This window comes from Periplaneta americana, chromosome 4, assembly GCF_040183065.1.
Source record: "Periplaneta americana isolate PAMFEO1 chromosome 4, P.americana_PAMFEO1_priV1, whole genome shotgun sequence".
Taxonomy (NCBI): Eukaryota; Metazoa; Arthropoda; class Insecta; order Blattodea; family Blattidae; genus Periplaneta; species Periplaneta americana.
This window is the reverse complement of record NC_091120.1, coordinates 133,572,833-133,593,396: the sequence shown is the minus strand read 5'-3', so window position 1 is coordinate 133,593,396 and position 20,564 is coordinate 133,572,833. Positions and strand designations below refer to the sequence as shown.

Here is a 20,564-nt window from a genome sequence, read left to right as displayed (position 1 = left end):
ATAAATGCTAAATCTCTTCATCATTTAAATACATATCTACAAAATTAATCTTGGGAAAATGTATATAGTACCGATACCATTGATATAAATACTAAATTTAATGCATTTTTCACTACATTTACGAATTATTTCAATGAATGTTTTCCAGTCAAGGTGGTGAAAAAATGTAAAAGTAAAAACATGTGGATAACTCAGGGAATTAAAATATCATGTGCTAGAAAAAGGAATCTATATTTAATGAGTAGGAATAGTGATGATCCTCAAGTTCTTAATTACTACAAGAATTACTGTAAAACTTTGACAAAAGTTATAAAAGTTGCAAAGAAACTGTATCTGAATGAATAAATACAAAATTCAGATAATAAGATTAAAACTATTTGGGATATTATTAAAAATGAAACTAATCGATATTCAAAGAGTGAAAATATTACTTGCATTAAAATCAATGATAGTAAAATAGATAACCCAAAATCAATTGCAAATCATTTTAACGACTTCTATATAAATATTATTCAGAACTTAAACATTCAAGATTGTGCAGAAGATGCTGCACTTGGTTACCTAACTGATGCATTTAACACTGAGTTTTTAGGTCTCAAATTTATTCCCACTACCGCAGCAGAAATCATGCATGTGATAAAACAACTAAAAACAAAATATTCCTCTGGATATGATGAAATTCCAAGTAAAGTTCTGAAAGCTTGTTCTGAAATATTATCCCTCCGTTAAGCTATCTATGCAATTTGTCAATGCAATGTGGTATTTTTCCAGAAAGACTCAAATATTCAATAGTAAAACCAATATACAAAAAGGGAGATAAATGTACTATTGCTAATTACAGACCCATATCATTATTAACAACATTTTCAAAAGTGTTTGAGAAAGTTATGTATAATAGATTATATCATTACCTGGAGTCCAACAATATATTAGTTTTAGAACAGTTTGGATTTAGAAAACAAAAATCGACAGAGAATGCTGCTTTTAGTTTGGTGGATGAAATACTAAATTCATTAAATTCGAAACTACATGTAGGTGGGATTTTTTGTGACTTGGCTAAAGCATTTGATTGTGTAGACCATAGTATATTAGTAAAAAAATTGAAGTTTTATGCTATTAAAGATGAGATGTTGGGTTGGTTTACATCGTACTTATCAAATAGAAAACAAAAAGTAGAAATAAATGTACCAAATAGTCATAAAGTTACTTATTCAGAATTTAGAAATATTAAACATGGTGTTCCGCAGGGGTCAATTTTAGGTCCATTGTTGTTTCTAGTTTATATTAATGATTTAGCCTTGACCATAAACAATTCATCCCACGTAATTTTATTTGCAGATGATACAAGTGTAATTATTTCAAGCAAACAATACGATCATTTTATAAACACTTCTAATACAGTGCTGAATCTAATGAATGAATGGTTCCATGCAAATAAACTAGCACTTAATGTTGATAAAACCAGTGCAGTCAAATTTAGTACACACATAGTGCTCAGGTTTCCTACAGTATTCGATTAAATGGAACTCATCTCAAAGAATCTATAAGCACAAAGTTTTTTGGTTTAGAATTGGATAATCACTTGAACTGGAAAACGCATATAGAATGTATTACTCGTAAATTGAGCTCTGCCTGTTATGCATTAAGATCCTTATCTACTATTGGTGATATAAACTTACTTAAAATGTCATACTTTGCATATTTTCACTCTGTAATGAAATATGGATTAATATTCTGGGGTAACTCGTCTGAAGCTAAACACGTTTTTGTTTTACAAAAGAAAGCTATAAGAATAATGGCCGGTGTGCATAAAAGGACCTCATGTAAAAATATTTTCCGAAACTTAGAAATCTTGACTTTACCTTGTGAATACATTCTTTCCCTAATGATGCTGTATATTAAGAACCAAGATAAATTCAGTACTAATCAAGACATTCATCATTTTAATACAAGACATAAATCAGATCTTCATCTACCCTCTGTTAGTCTAAGCTTTTTTAAAAAAGGAGTTCGCTATTCATGTATAACAGTCTTCAATGCACTGCCTAATTATCTTAAAGATTTGAAGAACAACGAGAAAAGGTTCAGAAAAGAATTAACCAAATTTCTACATACTCATACCTTCTACACAATTGATGAATTGTTTATGCTTGTGAATTGAATTATTCTACTTAAATGACATGTACAATTTTATATAGCTCAACTAAAATATGTTTTTATATTGATTTAATCTGTTTACTATGTATTGTATTTTTTGTTTAGCATAACTGATGAATTGTATGTACTGTAAATTGAATAGTATACTGCATAGGTCAACTGATGAATTGTTTAAGCTTATAAATTGAATTAATCTACTTCATATGAATTGTATATCTTAACGAAAATAAGTTTGTAAATTGAACTAATTTGATTGTATATGTTTGTATAGTTTGGCTGATGAATTGTATATGTTCTTAAAATGATTACTAGTCTGTGTAGCTCTACTGATGAATTGTATATAGACCTACTGTAAATTGAATGGTAATATGTATAGCTCAACTGATGAATTGTTTATGATTATAAATTGAATTAATCTACTTGATATTAATTGCACAAATTTGTATAGCTTAATGAAAGTATGCTACTTTGTATTGTATATATTTGTATAGATTTGGCCGATGAATTGTATATGCTTTAAATTGAATAGTAATCTATATAGCTCTACTGATAAATTGTTTGTGTTTGTAATTTGAAGTAGTTTGCATGATATGTATTATCAATTTCTGTATATCACAACTGGTTGAATTGTTTATGCCTTAAATTTAATTAAATTGTTTTGTATTATAATATAGCTCAACTTATGAATGATCGTTTGCGTTTGTAAATTTAATAATCTGATTGGTTATGTATTGTATACTTTTAGTAGAGCCATCGATGTAGCTCAGTCGGCAGACTCGCTGGGCTGCTGATCCGGAGCTGCGTTCGAGCTTGGGTTGGATCCCCCTTTGGACTTTGGTTTCTTCGGAGGTTTTCCCCAGCCGTGGGACTGAAGCCGGATGGTCTATGGCGAGTCCTTGGCATCAACCCCTTTGATTTGATTACCTGGTTGGGTTTTCCGAGGTTTCCCCCACCGAAAAGGCAAATGCCGGGTAATATTTTGGCGAATCCTTGGATCTCATCTCATTTCACTACATCTCGCCAAAATGTAAAAAAATTGTACAAAATTGTAAAAAATTACTAAATTGTAAAACTATAAAAATTTGTAAAAATTGTAATTGTAATACTGTAAAATGTTGACATGTTCCACATCTTAAAGATTCATTGTTCATGTAAGATCTATGGAATAAAATAAATGAATGAATGAATGAATGAATGAATGAATGAATGAATGAATGAATATTTATTTAATTTGTTTACTTATTCATGTATTTATTTATTTGTTTATTTATTTATTTACTGTATTTATTTATTTATTCATATATTTATTTATTCATAAATATATTATTTATTCATTCATTCTGGTAGAGTTAAGGCCATGCGGACTTCTCTTCCACACTACCAGAAGTGAAATATAAACTGAAACAATGAAACGTAGTAATATTTAAATATAAAATAGTTATAATGCACATTAAGGAGCTTACATACTGTATAATGAAATATTGACTAAATATGATACATACAGTAATTAAGTAATTACAATTTATATCCTATTCCCACTTTGTAACAGGCCTAAATGATAATTTATACATAGACAAGAATAATGTATTAAATTCGGCTAACACTCACAAATCAATTCTGTGTAAAAGTATGTAATTTTAATTTTTAATTTAAATTGATTAAGTGTTCGGCAATCCCAATGACGAGGTAAGGAGTTCCATAGGCGACAAACTGACACGGTGAAAGAGGATGAATAGGAAGAGATACGGTGACGAGGAATAGATAATGAAGTCTGATGTTGATTCCGCAAATTTGTAGGTTATTCAAAGCGAGTTTTCAGATTTTTGGAGTAGAAGATGTGATGAAAGAATTGAACATATATTTCGACCGTTTCCAGAATTTTTATATAATGTCCCACCAATGTTTCTATACCATATTACACCAACTCTTCATAAAATTGAATATCTTCATCACCATCATCATCATCATCATCATCATCATCATTAACAACAACAACAACAACATGGTTTAGGCCTTTGGCCTGTTCCGTTTCAAGTATTGTGCTTAGGTGAAATTCTTTACTTGAAGCTGTTGGGTCTTTTAAATTTCCCTAGTGCGCAGGACCAGTGCGTAGCTAGATAGATTAGTGATGGGGCTGCCATCTTAAGGTTTCTAACCCAACCTCTCCTCATATTGACCCCTGAAAGAGAGGGTTGCTCCTTCCGCTCGTTTCGCCATATTGTTGCAATAAAGCAACTTCGCCTCTGTCGACCGTTGGGGACTTCAATTAAATTCAAAATCGTCGTGAATTTTCTTTTACAGTCAGACGTCACGTGTTGCTTTGAAGGCTAATCGTGACTCGAAAGAGGCGAACCTTTGGTTTCGAAGTGGCGTGCCCCCATCCTGTCCTCTCTGTATGCATTAATCTATTTGTTTACATGGGAAAGACTCGAAAAGCCATCATACCTCATATGTCCGAACCACGTCTTCTCTGTGTGAATTGCACCTTAGGCCTATAATGGGTGTACGCCTGGAAACAAGTTTTGCTTAGAACGCCGTCGTTCGAAAAGTGATGTAGGCACGTAACAGCGCGCTTACCGGTGGTTCAGCGCATGAGCTGATGGCAATAAAATCTCGAGACATCCACATTGCGTTACGAAAGTAATTTACTGATGTACCTTACAAATGGAAAACTATTCTTGCCAGAAGCCTACGTCATCGATTTCTTCTAGATAGAACGCGATTTACGCCCCTCAATTTGTGTAAAGAACCGGTTTCTGTCACTTTTCCCTCTATATTCTGCAATGTTGCACATAGTGTGTTAGTTGGGAGGCAGGAGAGAAAAAGATCTTTGGGTAGGCCGTGACGTAGATGGGAAGATAATATTAAAATGGTTTTGAGGAGGTGGCATATGATGATAGAGAATGGATTAATCTTGCATAGGATAGGTACTGATGGGGGCTTATCTGAGGGCGGCAATGAACCTCCGGATTCTTTAAAAACCATAGTAAGTGAGTAAAAAAGTAAATTCTGCAATGTTGAATCATATTATTGTTGAACACCATTATATTTCCATGAAAATATAGCACAACATTTTTATACGATTTTTTCACAATACCGGTACACGTAACATAAATGAAGATTCTATGTTCTAATGTGTGTTGCATTGCTACGAATTCCACTGAATATAATTAATGTCAAACATTGATGTTTTTCAGCTTGTGTTATCTGTCCGTGCCACGCAACACAAAAAACCTTCCCAAGGTCGATTCAGCAAAAATTAACTCACTATTTCTTCGTAGTTGCATTTACCAAAGCGAAACCTGTTTTCTGTCGAACGTTCTTTATATTAGTTCCCCTATCTCGTTCCCATAAAATATATAATAAACAGTCGTTTTGTAGTGTTTAAAGTTCATTAACCGTATTGGATAATACCTTTGTAATTCGAGCATGATGTCCCAATGTATAGTTTTCTTTTTGCGTTATAGTGAAGAGACTCTGAATATTGATAACCTGTTATGTTTGAAACATATGACTCTCATGCTCAGATGTGAAAGCCTGAAGTGTTTCACTTTTATGAGAGATTATAAAAATTTAGACGTAGAGAAAGATAAAAGAAAGTTAGACAGTGTTTTAGCAGCGATGTAAAGTGTTAATGAAAGTGTGTTTATTAGAGAACGGCGTTTTTGAATATGATACAAAATAATTTATATGCAAAGAGGGGAAACTAAGATAAAAGACACACATATCGCAAAAACTGAACATGTTTTCACACAGTGTTAAGTGCTCGCAGTCACTCTACGTTACAGGATGAGGAAAAAGTATGAAGCGTTTATGGAGTAAAAAGGTAAAGGTATTCCCGTAACATGCCATGAAGGCATTTGGGGGGCATGGAGGTAGAGCCCCATGCTTTCCATGACCTCGGCACTAGAATGAGGTGGTGTGGTCGGCACCACGCTCTGACCGCCTTTTACCCCCGGGAAAGACCCGGTACTCAATTTTATAGGAGGCTGAGTGAGGAGTGCATAAACTGATTGTACTTAAATGTCGTCTAAGTCATGGGCTTTTCTTTCGATTCTCTGAAAATAAACTGAGTATAACATTCTTGTATTTCTTAGTATTTTAACAGATTCTTGATGTAACAATATACAGTATAATATAACACTGTCATAGGAGTATAGCTAATTGCAGTGCTAATACACATGCACATGCTATAGGCTACATGTGAACAAAATTATAGCGTACTTAAATTATGAATAAGTAATTGATGAAATTTTATATTACTTTTTTCCGTTCTATTATTTTATGTACTTACATATTTTAGAGACTGAGAGACTCGATTTCACTTTGGGCACACAAATTTGAATTAAGGCTAAATCCAGAGAAATCGCAAGGAATCGTAATGGGACATAATCGTCTACGAAGCACTCTTGATAGTAATACTATACCACATATAATATTGAATGGGATTATTGTTAAATACAGTGAAACAGTTAAAAATCTTGGCATTTTTATGGATAGCGATCTAAATTGGAACACTCAAGTAACACACATTTGCAAAAAAATATTTTCTCAACTTCACTCCTTGTTCCATATGAAAGAATTTCTACCACTTAGTCTAAAAAAGAATCTTATTCAGACGCTTGTAATGCCCCATTTTGATCATTGCGATTCCTTGCTAACTAATGTAAGTTCACTCTTAGCTGAGAGACTACAACGTGTTCATAATGTGTGCATACGATTCAACTGCAATACTCGTAAATTTGACCATATAACGCCTTCCCTCAAGTTATTTCATGGGTGCGTCTGAAATAACGAAGAACAATACATTCACTTCTATTTAGAATCATGCATACTTCTACTCCGAATTATCTGTTATCACGCTTTCAATTTCTTACAACTCTTCGAAACCGACATCAAGCACTTCTTTCTATCCCTTATCATAGAACGTCTTTATACTCATATTCCTATACCACAGAAATACCTCGCCTCTGGAATTCGTTACCTAATGACGTCAGGGACTGCCGGACTTCATCACAATTCAAAATTAAATTGGAAAATTTTGTTTTAGTTAATGTTTATAGCTATTGCTAGAAGTAATGATTTGTCTTTTTTTCTTTTTCTTTTTTTTTAAATCTAGATTAAAATTGCAAGTTTCTTGTTTATGTTAGTTAATTAGTTAGGATACAATTAATTATGATACTTAATCTCTCATTTAAAGTTTGTGTGACTGCAACCTGTGTATATTTTTGTGTGACTTTACTTTGTTTATACTGTTTTTTCTCTCTTTCTTTATTTCTTGTGTAGCTTTATTTTGTATATAGTGCATTTTTTTTTTTGTTTTTCTATATTATTGTATTTGTATTCCTGGTGTTGTGGAAGAGAAGGCCTGATGGCCTTAACTACACCAGTATAAATAAATAAATAAATAAATAAATAAATAAATAAATAAATAAATAAATAAATATGTTATTTTAAGGACGTGTTCAAATTCCTTAATTTACTGTAGATACTAATATCGAATTTTGATGACATGAGTGTATGAAAAAAAAGTATTACCTATTCAGAACTGGAGGAATTATTTAAAAGTTTTTATATTTGTAATGTCTTTGATTCTGACTTATCCCATGGTTAGAGAGTTCGCTTACACTATCATAAAATTCTAGGTCATAATACATATATGGGGGAAAGAAACTGGCCACCCTACCTCATTATCTCCTGGCCTAGTTCCCTCATGAGTGATATCTTATTGGTGCTACTTAAGAGTGAATAAAACTAAATAAAACTGATGGATTTACGAGATCACCACGTAAGCATAGATGCACAGAAGCATTCTTAAGTCTGGACATTGTCGTATATGACGGTTACTATATCGTTAAATGTTTCTATCTATTGAGTTGGAAGTTGAGAATTTTCTTCTTCAAAATCGCTGGTAATACTGTTTTAGAGGCAATTTCCCTGGGCCGTATTCATAGACGTTTTTAGCGCGGCTTTCGGTGGATTATCAGCGTTTTTCGTATTCATAAACCAGTGTTAGCGACAGGATATGATTTGAATTCTGTACTAGTAACCAGTGGATAGCCGGGGCTAGCTTAGTACGCTCGTAGCGAGTGCTGCAAAATGTCTATGAATAGCACCCCCTGAGTTTCTATTTTCATCACTCCCACCCAAAATTCTGAGGTGCATAACACAGACCTTTGCTAGTAGTAGATGTACTTTATGACTATGTTGGAGTAATTGGATAATTAAATATCCAAGAAATCTGATTGATCGAAGGAAACATACCTCACAAATGTAGTTTTGAAATCGTAACTTTCAATATAAGTACGCTCCGAATTGAACTACAGTTAATTTTCATAAGAATCTGCGAGCTAACCCTCGACATGTTGGCCCAAACCCGGCATAATTTTAGCAGTCTAGTATATACAGTCACGAAGTTCAATACGTAGAGAATATGCATCCATAGATAGTTGCTAACAACTAGTATAGCCTCATCACAGACAATGGAAATAGTACCGGCACAGTCTATTGTTCCTAGTACCCTCACAACTCAAACTTCATGACTGTATATACTAGACTGGTTTTAGTGGAAATGTATAATACTGACTGGTGTCATGAAATTTTTACCGCTGAAGCTTACATTTTAATAGATTATGAACCGAGGTTTTACTTTGTATTCAACAGATTATTCCCGCTAACATTTCATTTGTCAATTATGATGGCGGAGTCTCTTAAAATCCTGTAAAGCCTATTGCATGCAATATGAAACAATTGGTGTGGAATTAGTAGGCTTTGCATATTTAAAGGGTGAACAAATGCTTGACAACAAAAATACTACTACAACCTCATGTGAAGTAACTCAAACGAAAACAGAGGAAAGAAGTAACACAGCAAACCAGAATCTTTAAAATTCGTATATAGTATAATCAAGGACGTTTTCAAGTTTGTTTATTAAAATTTCCCGCATTAAATTTATAGTTCGCTTTAAAGTTCATAAAGCTCTGCTAGATACAAAATTCAGTTTCTTTCTTCTCATGACTAAAACAATACACTTAAGAATGAGAAAAATAAATTTAAATTAAGAAATTTTTTAACTAATTACATACTTACAAATGACTTTCAAGGAACCCGCAGGTTCATTGCCGCCCTCACATAAGCCCGCCATCGGTCCCTATCCTGTGCAAGATTAATCCAGTCTCTATCATCATATCCCACCTCCCTCAAATCCATTTTAATATTATCCTCCCATCTACGTCTCGGCCTCCCCAAAGGTCTTTTTCCCTCCGGTCTCACAACTAACACTCTATATACATTTCTGGATTCGCCCATACGTGCTACATGCCCAGCCCATCTCAAACGTCTGGATTTAATGTTCCTAATTATGTCAGGTGAAGAATACAATGCGGTCAGTTCTGCGTTGTGTAACTTTCTCCATTCTCCTGTAACTTCATCCATTTTAGCCTCAAATATTTTCCTAAGAACCCTATTCTCAAATACCCTTAATCTCTGTTCCTCTTTCAAAGTGAGACTGCAAATTTCGCAACCATACAGAACAACCGGTAATATAACTGTTTTATAAATTCTAACTTTCAGATTTTTTGGCAGCAGATTAGATGACAAAAGCTTCTCAACCGAATAATAACAGGCATTTCCCATATTTATTCTGCGTTTGATTTCCTCCCAAGTGTCATTTATATTTGTCACTGTTGCTCCAAGATATTTCATTTTTTCCACCTCTTCGAAGGATAAATCGCCAATTTTTATATTTCCATTTCGTACAACTGCTATTTATGAAATAAAATATGACATACATTCTGTCAAGAAATAATTTAGTTGTTTTGTATGTTGTATTGTTTCGTAGTTATTTCTTGACTTTATTTTAAAGTTTCGAATTTATTTTCACGACATTATTCAATTAATCCGTTAGGCCTAACATTAAAGTAAGCAAATATTAAGCAGATAATATTAATTTCAAATTATCTTAATCAATTACTAGATAGTTTGCTATTTGGCTCTCCCTAGAAATATAGGAGGAGGGCCAAAAGTGAAAAAATAGTACGCAGTATGATACGTAGCCTATATTACAAGGAATCGTATAAAACAGTGTCGTATTGTATTTCTATGGAAATACCCTGGAGTTCAAGAAACGTGTTTTAACAAGCCAGAAAGAGTGGGTGAATGAAGAATGATGCTGAAACTGATCAGGAAGAGGAAAAGGAATTGGTTGGGTTACTGGCTGAGAAGAAATTTCCTACTGAAGGATGCAATGGAAGGAATGGTGAACGGGAGAAGATTCGGAGCAGAAGAAGATATCTGATGATAGACGATATTAAGATATATGGATCATATAAGGAAACAAAGAGGAAGACAGAAAATAGGAAAGATTGGAGAAAGCTGGGCTTGCAGTGAAAAACCTGCCCTTGGGCAGAACACTAAATGAAATGAAATGAAATGAATGAAGAAGAAGGAAAAGTAAAAGAAACCGGCTGATTTTTAAATAAAAAGGAGATGTACTTATAAATCGTGTTCCGATTGAAGAAAACTCGATGACATAATATATGTTATAGTAGCCTAGAACAATCTCCCACGAAAACGGTGAAAAAAGTTAGTTCAACAGACAGGTGTATCTAAGACAATACGTATGACAGCGATAAAATTGTTAAAACTAAAGCCTTATAAGATAACAGTTGTTCATGAATAAAACATACTTATGCCTATGGTTTAAATCTATCGATAGAGACGACATCCAGTAGGTTATGTATCTAAAAATATTTCAACAGATTTAAAATGTGCGTTAGAGAGGATGGTCGACAGTTAGAGAATTTATTATTATATATTATAATATAGTGATATTATAATAATTACATTAAATTACATAAATAAATTACATAAGTAATGCAATGTACAAAGCAAGATTCAAGATTGTATTGCTAAAAGCTGACGCGCTAGGCACTAAATAATTGCTAAGCGAGGTGTAACCAATGTCACTATTCGATCGGCGCCGTAGTATGACGCTATAATCAAAGTCAATGAAGACTTAAATTCAATATCCTTACGGTCGAAAACGTACAGACTTAATTTAAATGCAACTAAGTCGCAGGCTATCTTAATAGAACATCAAAGATCGAAGTGTGACAAACAAAATTTGTCACCGATAATTGGAAATTATATAGGGTATTTCAAAAGTCAGTTCAAACATTAAACATTAGGGTTTACAAAACATTGAGAAGATGTCCGTTGTTCTCTTGTTCAATGTACAGTATTCTGTCTGGGACACCATGCACAACATTTTGCAGATGTCTTGAAATGTTGGCAATTTCTTGCGAGATGGCATCTTTCAGTTGCAGTAAGGTTGTTGGATGTGTCAGGAAAACTCGTTCTTTAAGGTAACCCCACAACCAAAAGTCGGCCGGATTGAAATCTGGAGATCGCGGAGGCCACATTGTTGGAAGTGCCTACTGATGACACGAACTCCAAACATCTGCGTAAAAAATTTTTGTACGGATAAAGTTGTGAGGTAGAGCGCCATATTGCATGAAGATTATGTTTTGCATATCGTAATTCCTCAGTCTAGAGATGACGAAGTTCTGTAACATGCTGTAATAGCGCTCCCCGTTTACTGTAACAGTCTGTCTTATTCCATTATTGTCCACACTTGTGTAGTAACGGTTAGCGCGTCTGGCTGGGAAACCAGGTGGCCCGGGTTCGATTCCCGGTCGTGGCTATTAACTGGTTGAGATTTTTTCCGGAGTTTCCCCTCAACCCAATATGAGCAAATGCTGGGTAACTTTCGATGCTGGTTCCCGGACTCATTTCACAGGCATTATCACCTTCATCTCATTCAGACGCTAAATAACCTAAGATGTTGATGAAGCGTCGTAAAATAACCTACTAAAAATTAATGGTGGAGTTAACACGCGTAATTGAGGTTAGTTTTCCGACCAAAGTCATCAGTAGTCACTTCCAAACAATGTGGCCTCCGCGATCTCCAGATTTCAATCCGGCCGAGTTTTGGTTGTGGGGTTACCTTAAAGAACGAGTTTTCCTGAGACACCCAACAACCCTACTGCAACTCAATGATGCCATCTTGCAAGAAATTGCCAATATTTGAAGATATTATCTGCAAAATGCTGTGCATGGTGTCGCAGACAGAATGCTGTACGTTGAACAAGAGAACGGCAGACATCTTCCCAATGTTTTGTAAATCCCGTTGTTTGCCCTACACTGTGATGTTTTTGTTTTTTTCCTATCTCAAATATTATAATATTTATAGCCGTTTAATGTTTGAACTGACTTCTGAAATACCCTATATTACTATTCCATAGAGCTCGATTGTGAAGAAACTTGGAATTTATATGGATTGTCACCTGGAATGGAATGAACAAGTGAATTACACTACTAAAAAACTATTTTCTATTATTCACTCATTAAAGCGACTGAAGCACTTTCTTCCTGATAGACTAAAATTAACCCCTGTACAAATACTCGTGATGCCACACTTCGACTACTGCGATATTATATTAAGTAACCTAAATGCAAATATGAGCAGCAGGCTACAAAATGTGCATAATGCGTCCGTCCGTTACATTTGCTATATTCGTAAGTATGATCACGTTTCCCCATCTGTCCAAAATCTGTCTTGGCTAAGGCTAAGCGATCGACGAGCCCTGCATTCTCTTATTCTCCTATTTTAAATTCTGTGTACCGCTACCCCAGTCTACTTGGCTTCTCGTTTTCAAAATTTATCCGCATATCATCAGCTAAGTACCTGGTCTCATCATAATTTATTCATTACACCTTACCATAATACATCTTTATATTCTTCATATTATGCAGTTTCAGTTGCTAGAAATTGGAACTCGCTTCCAAGTAATGTGAGGGGTTGTTGGACAATAATTTCATTTAAGTCGAAATTACATAAATTCTTGCTTAACAGATTAATTACTGATTAATATGTGTTACTTATAAGAAACTAACATCTATCCATTCTTATTATCACCATTAATTGCTCTAAATAGAATACAAAACCTCATTACCAGGGAAAGGATTTATATGTAAATACATATTTACTTATAAAGCTAATATAATTTATATTTTGCATTATCTTTATGTTTCACAATGTGTAGGGTTGAAAAATCCTACTTTTATTTTCCATATTTTTCCATATTTTAGAGTTTAGTACATATTTTCGTTAATTTCCATATATTTTCCATATTTCATATAAAACAGTCCATATTATATTAGGTTTAACAATAAAACAAAACAAAATTCCATTAACTTTTAAAAATACATTTCAACAATAGAGATTTAAACACATGTTCAGTAATCCCTTTAACATCAGAGTTATTTGAAAATTAGCAGTCCTATCAACAATGGGAAAGTAAGTTACAAAACTGTATTAATTTAATTTAAAATTTTTAACAGACTTCAGTTGTGCAGCTCAACAGTTAAATGCCAGTCAGAGTACACATAGGTTCAGTTTTGTAAATCATACTATAAAGACGGTAAATATGCCAAAAGTACGTCATTCAGTCAATTTAAAATCAAAACTAACAAGTTACATTTCAGAATTTAAAGAAGATGGTTTATCAACTGACAATAAAATATTATTTTGTAATTTGTGTCAGTGTGCAGTATCATCTACACAAAAGTTCCTGGTGCAACAACACATTACAACTAGTAAACATCAGGCCAACAAACAACTAAATTCCAAGCAGAGACAATTGTTTTTAACACAACCAACAACATCGAATGTAAGATCTGAGTTTAACATCGACCTGTGCCGTTCTCTCATCTCTGCTGATATTCCTCTCTACAAACTAAAGAATAAGGTCTTCAGGGAATTCCTTGAAAAATATACTCAACATACAATCCCGGATGAGTCAACACTTAGGAAGACGTATGCTCCATCCATCTACGATGAGACAATACAGAAGATAAGAGATGAAATTAAAGATAGTTCAATTTGGGTTTCCATTGATGAGACTCCCGACAAAGAAGGTAGACTTGTTGGTAATGTAGTTATCGGTTTGTTAAGTGAACAATATTCTGAACGAATTCTTTTACATTGTGATGTTCTAGAAAAGTGCAATAACAAAACTATAGTTAAACTGTTCAACGAAGCTATGGGTATCCTGTGGCCAAAGGGTATTATGTACGATAATGTGTTATTCTTTATTAGCGATGCTGCCCCTTATATGGTCAAAGCTGGACAAGCATTATCTGTTGTATATCCTAAATTGACTCATTTTACTTGTGTGGCGCATGCATTTCATCGTGTGGCAGAAGTGGTCAGAGACAATTTCCCTAAAGTAGATTTGTTGATTTCATCAGTGAAAAAAGTATTTCTCAAAGCTCCCAGTAGAGTTAACGTGTTGAAAGAAATGTACCCTGAAATTCCATTGCCACCAAAGCCAATTTTAACTAGATGGGGTACATGGCTAGAAGCAGTTGAATATTATGCCGAACATATAGACTCTATTAACAATGTTCTCCTTGCATTGGACTCTGAAGATGCAGTCTCAATTGATACTGCGAAAACAGTTACCTGTGACATAAGTGTGAAGAATGACTTAGCTCACATTCAGCATACATTTTCATGCATCATAAAAACGCTCAAAAGTCTCCAAAATAGGCACCTTTCACTATCTGAAAGTTTTGAAATTATAAATAGTACTGTGGAACAACTGAATCGTGGTAGAGGTAAAGTTGCAGATGCAGTAAGAGCTAAGGTGGACACTGTACTTTCAAAAAACCCTGGATATGAAGAACTACAAAAGGTTGTTGCTGTGATGAGTGGTGAATCAACAGTGAAGATTAACTTGGACTTATCCCCAGCAGACATTGTGAAATTGAATTATGTACCAGTTACTTCTTGTGACGTCGAACGCTCTTTTAGTCAGTATAAATCTATCCTCAGAGACAATAGAAGAAGATTCACTTTTCAGCACTTGAAAGAAATGTTTGTAACCTATTGTTATGGTAACAGACAATAAAAATTGTGTTTTGTTGAAACTACATTGGAAGATAAGGTACGTCCATTATATTTTTTGTTTAGTTTGATTAAAATGTACCAATATTTAACGTACATAGTCATTTTTTTATAATTTTAAGTCCATATTTAATTCCATATTTTGGTAAAAATCCATATTTAATTCCATATTTTGGTAAAAATAACTACATATATATTTACATATTTCATATATTTTTAGTCCATATAAATCCGTTCCCTGCTCATTACAATAATATTATTCTCATTATATAACATTTTTTTTATTTTGCTCCCTGTAACATAGTTCTAGTAAACATCTATTAAATTAATTTTCATCATTTAACGAACTAGCTATCTCAACTTAATTATAATCCTTTACATATTGCATATAGACTGAATTGAATTACATTAGTTCATAAATGCAGTTATTTTTTCGTATAGGTTTTATGTCAAATTAAATAAAAATGTACTAGTCGTTATAACTTAATTGAATGATATTGCTAGAGAATCATTAGTGTATTGTAAATATTCATAATTTAAATATGTATGTCGCTATTGTATTGATTAAGTCTGGTTGAGTGGAAGAGAAGGCCTTACGGCCTTAACTCAGACAGCGAAAATAAAACATTCTATTCTAATCTATACTAAGCGAAACCTATTTCCAGGCGTACGCACGTTAGAAGCTCTGGCATGAAGAGCAACAAAAGACAGGACACAACTTTTAACACTATATCACCCTTCGGAAAATGTATTAGCACGTGTTAAATTTTATATTACCTTGTTAACATGTTTCGGCCTACTATTGGAAATCATCACAACTGATTATTACTGGTCTTGGCGCCTTTTATTTTGTTTCCTGTGGAGGTGTGTTGTGTAGTGTAATGTGGAGTCAAAGAGCGTGTGTTCTGAAATTGAGCTGTGCGTTGAGAATTTCATATTATTATTATTATTATTATTATTATTATTATTATTATTATTATTATTATTATTATTATTATTCCAGCCAGATCATAAGTTGGTGATCCACCGACGTTTCGAGGATGTTCATCTTCCTCATCTTCAAGGTTAAATGATATCTGAGGATACCCAGCTCCTTAATTTATAGTGCCAGAGGGAGTCAGCTCTTCGGCTATAAATTTAGGAGATGGGTACCCTCAGATATCATTTAACACTGAAGATGAGGAAGAAGAACATCCTCGAAACGTCGGTGGATCACCAACTTATGACCTGGCTGGAAGCCCGAGAAAATTTCGAATTATCACGTCGCTAGGAAAGCTTCAGTAGTTATTTCATTATTATTATTATTCTTATTTTATTGAGTTCATTTACAAAATTTAAAATTATTAAGCCTATATAACATATTTATAATTATCTCACCCCCGAAAAAAGACGAAACTTGTGCTCGGGTGTGTTCTTGTAAAGGCAAAAGTAAACAATAAACACATTAATGGCTAGGTGCATCCGCACCGTGAACTAAACCCGGGCTATTGTATGGATGATGATATGTTAATTAATGATGGCGAAATGAGTCCGAGGTCCAAACAGAAAATTACCCAGCAATTCTGCTTCAATTGGTTAAGGCAAAACCTCGGAAAATCCCCAACAAAGTAACTTGCCCCAACTAGGATTTGAACCATCACTCCACAGCGGGTGGACCAATTTTACATTTACTCTATCTGTTTATTTAAAAAAGCAAGATGTCATATCAAATGTAAATTCTAATTATTTTACTTCATCTCGTCTTTAAGTTTACACATTATACCGGGATCAGTTTTCTTTTTTCTGCATTGTTGTGCAGTTTTGTTACTCATATTTCTCCAAGTGGCTGCTTGAACACCTGCAGACTTCTAACACATCAGCACATAAAAAACATTACAGTGCTTCCATTCCTTAAATGAGGTATAGAAATTCTTAAACATTCAGAAATTTAAAATAAATATTATAGTCTAGACACATGGTCTGGAGACATTAATTCGTCAATTTAAGGATAGAAACTTAATCATAAACAAAAGCAAGAAAAAACTTTTTAATTCAATATTTTATAACGTTAATAGAAAAAAAAAAAAGAGTTCGGCCAAGTTTGGGGGGGGCACTGCCTATGACTGCCAACTTTTTGCCTGTTTAGTCACAAGTATGGTACAACAACGATAATGATTTTAAAAAGGTTTCTTAACATCTGTAGACTTTACTTAGTGATCGATGGCCAATGAAGTTAGTGACTAATAGTTAATTACTTTGAAAGAGCACAAGATGGCGGAAATATTCGGCAATGATAATTTTGAAGGTAAAATTCTGTAGGTAGATTATTCAATTCGACATGAAGGCCAACGTGATGAAATAAAAATAAAACATGGAGAGGAAAACAAGATAAAAATAATGTAGAAGTGCTTTTGTTTATCAGCCCTTCTCATTATGCCTTATTTTTTAATTTTATTCTCAGTAGTAAGGTTAGGAAAGGTTTTTTATTTGCACTGAAGCCCGCCCTTAGGGATAAAACATTACTTTTCCAATCATCTTCACATGTAGACTCATTACCTAAGCTGATAATAATCTACACATACTCATTCCACAAGTCACCTACTTGGTGCAAAAATAAATTATTATTTTATTCTGAATCAAATTTATATTTTGCTAAAACACGCTTGTTCATTTTTACTTCAATACATTTGATTAAACGAACATGAATTCATTTTCCTTTAAGCATAGCGAAATTTGAATTGGAACACCCTACTTCAAAGATAGACACAGCCACTACCCGTATAAAAAAATCTGTATCGAGCACAACTCAACTTCCATGTAAACTTTCCACAGCTCTGCTGATTAATGAACATAACTCAGCTGTTCCGTAGAGTGATATTTCAATGTAACTATGCAAAATTTTACCGAGTCATCATTTTGTTTTTACTAACATTTCTAATATTAACCTGGCTATACCTTCAGATTAAAGGTTGAGAAACGGAAACACCGTTTGCTACCCCTTCCACGACTGGAGTTCGATGATACTGATGTAAAATACAAACAAATCACTTTACGAGGTATAGGAGAAAAGAAAAGTAGTTCATCCATTTATGTAAACTAGGAAATATCGCGATTTTGAGTTTGATAATTTTAATTAAATTTTTGTTTAATCAAAATACAGTACTGTATTAATAATAACTGTTTTTACTCAATTTTTACTCACTAACTGAATTATTTGGGCGGACGTAACCGTTGTGCAATGTATAATATACTGTCTACAGCACATTAGCATACAATATGGAGATTGTATGTAAATTGAAACATAATCAAAATCTGGATATTTAAACATATTGTTAAAATGATGGCCGTTCATTTCTATACGGGCTTCAGTTCTTTTGTGTGAATATTATCGAAAACGCTTCAAGCATATCTTCTGAAATTGAATGTATTCTTTCTGGACTGTAATTATTTAATTCTTCTATTGTTGTAAGATGTTTAACAAACACAATTGTTTTACAGTAATCCCAAAAGAAATAATGCAAAACATTAGTCAACATGGTGGTCATAATCCTGTACCTCTTGAAATAATAATTCTGTACCTAGTCTATAACAGAATGCCTTACTTACGTATTGTAAATACTCAGATTGCTATTTACTGCCCGTCCAACTAGTCATGTCGTAGGAACGTGGAAAGGGGAAAATCACGTGATATTTAGCGAGGCCCATTTATTTAAATTATTTTAAACAGTTGTATAATATTACGTAGATATCCAATTCCTGACATAAAATGTTTTCAGAAAAGAGCTAAGACAGCCCAGCCACTAGTCTTTAAAGAGGAGCCAGTAGAAACGGACGTTGGAAACAGGGAAGTGACGTAACCAAACGGATACAGTCCTGTGCGAAAATGATTGAATAATGAATGCACTTTATTCACTGGAAAATACGACCATATTTCTGGAACATACTATACTCACTCAGTACTGTATACTGTGACCGTAAGACGACTTTGCATTTGCGGCCTTGGGTGGAAGTTCACTAGTAGACGGGGTGGGAGTGAAGTACTATCAAAAACTCAGGTACAATAAAAAGTGAAGTAAAAATAAAATGATGTCCCTGTATATTAACTTGAAACTATGATGTATAATAGTTTAATGTAATTAATTATAAAATTCTGACATTACAAATAATTAAATTATTATAAGAAGTACTTAAAATTTTTTCGTTAGCTTGAATGATATTTCTATAAAAGGTTATGTCGCACACAAATATTGTAGGGAAGTTGAAAACCAAAATCATTGTACACTGCATATCATTCCACATTGATTTAGTGAGTAATCAAACGTAAAGAGAAAATTGCCTACGTCTTCTTATTTAATATAAAATTCCTACCAACCAATTCCACTTCATATTTCGAAAAATCTGATGTTTCTCTTCTTAATTGGCTCCATTTTAATAACAATATCAAAGCGTTCATATTGCGAGCCAATAATTCGACAACGAAATGGTAAAGATACGTTGAGTTTCACAGTCAGTGGAGATATCGGTAGATTGGGATGTTAAGTTTGATTCAGTTAACGGCAGTAACATAGTAATGTTAAGTTTGGTACACCCACAAGCAGTTTTAATATCCGTAATCTTTAGTAGTCTTCTTTACGAAACGGTAGAAATTAATCCAAGTCGGTGCACTCGGCCATAAGCTTATTAAGATAGACTGACAGCCCATCGTAGAGTCCTGCAAAACCGATTGAAAACCGAAGAAACTTACATAGTGCTACTGAACGCCTGGCTTTATAGGCAGTATGCGAAGTACATCTGCTTGCGTACTGCCTCAGTATTCGGTTTAACGAGTATTCGAGTTGATTCGATCTCTCTGTGGGTGGACGGCTCTGGCGTATAAAAGGAAGATCACAGTGAACCATCCAGATATTATAGCTGCGGATCATCAAGAGGAACAAACAGCATGCAGCGTGAAACTACAGACGTTGTAAAGCGTAAATTGCAGAAAAAAACTTTCGGTATCCACAAATTACCAAGGTTCTAATTTTTGCTTACACTAGAAAACTGAATTATAATATTACAATAATGACACACTTAAAAAACAGTAAACTCGATCAATAGTAAAACTAAAACAAAAATAACTTTATATCTTCTGAAACCTACTACAACCAATGCTTTTAGTATGTTTACTATGACTAGAGTCATAAACGTAATATAGGTTTTCCATTCATTTAAGTGAACCTTATCGCCCCGTACAATCTGCAGGGTTATTTCACTTCTACCCTGTATATGAATAGCTACTGTTTTGGAGGAATGCATTTAGAGTTAATAATTATTTAATTTTATGTTTGTGATAAATTGTAATTCTATTTTGGATTTATTTACTTATTATACCTAACATTACACATTATGCTCATTTCATTTTCTACATACTAAATTGATGGAAAGATCACCAAATAACTCTAGCCTCTCTAGCAACACT

General features: G+C 33.6%; 1 protein-coding gene across 3 annotated transcripts in view; it reads right to left on the bottom strand.

The window, feature by feature from the left end:
* Csgalnact (Chondroitin sulfate N-acetylgalactosaminyltransferase) overlaps positions 1 to 20,564 on the bottom strand; it is a 1,311,749-nt gene that overhangs the window by 571,441 nt on the left and 719,744 nt on the right. The gene's annotated exons all lie outside the window — the stretch shown is intronic.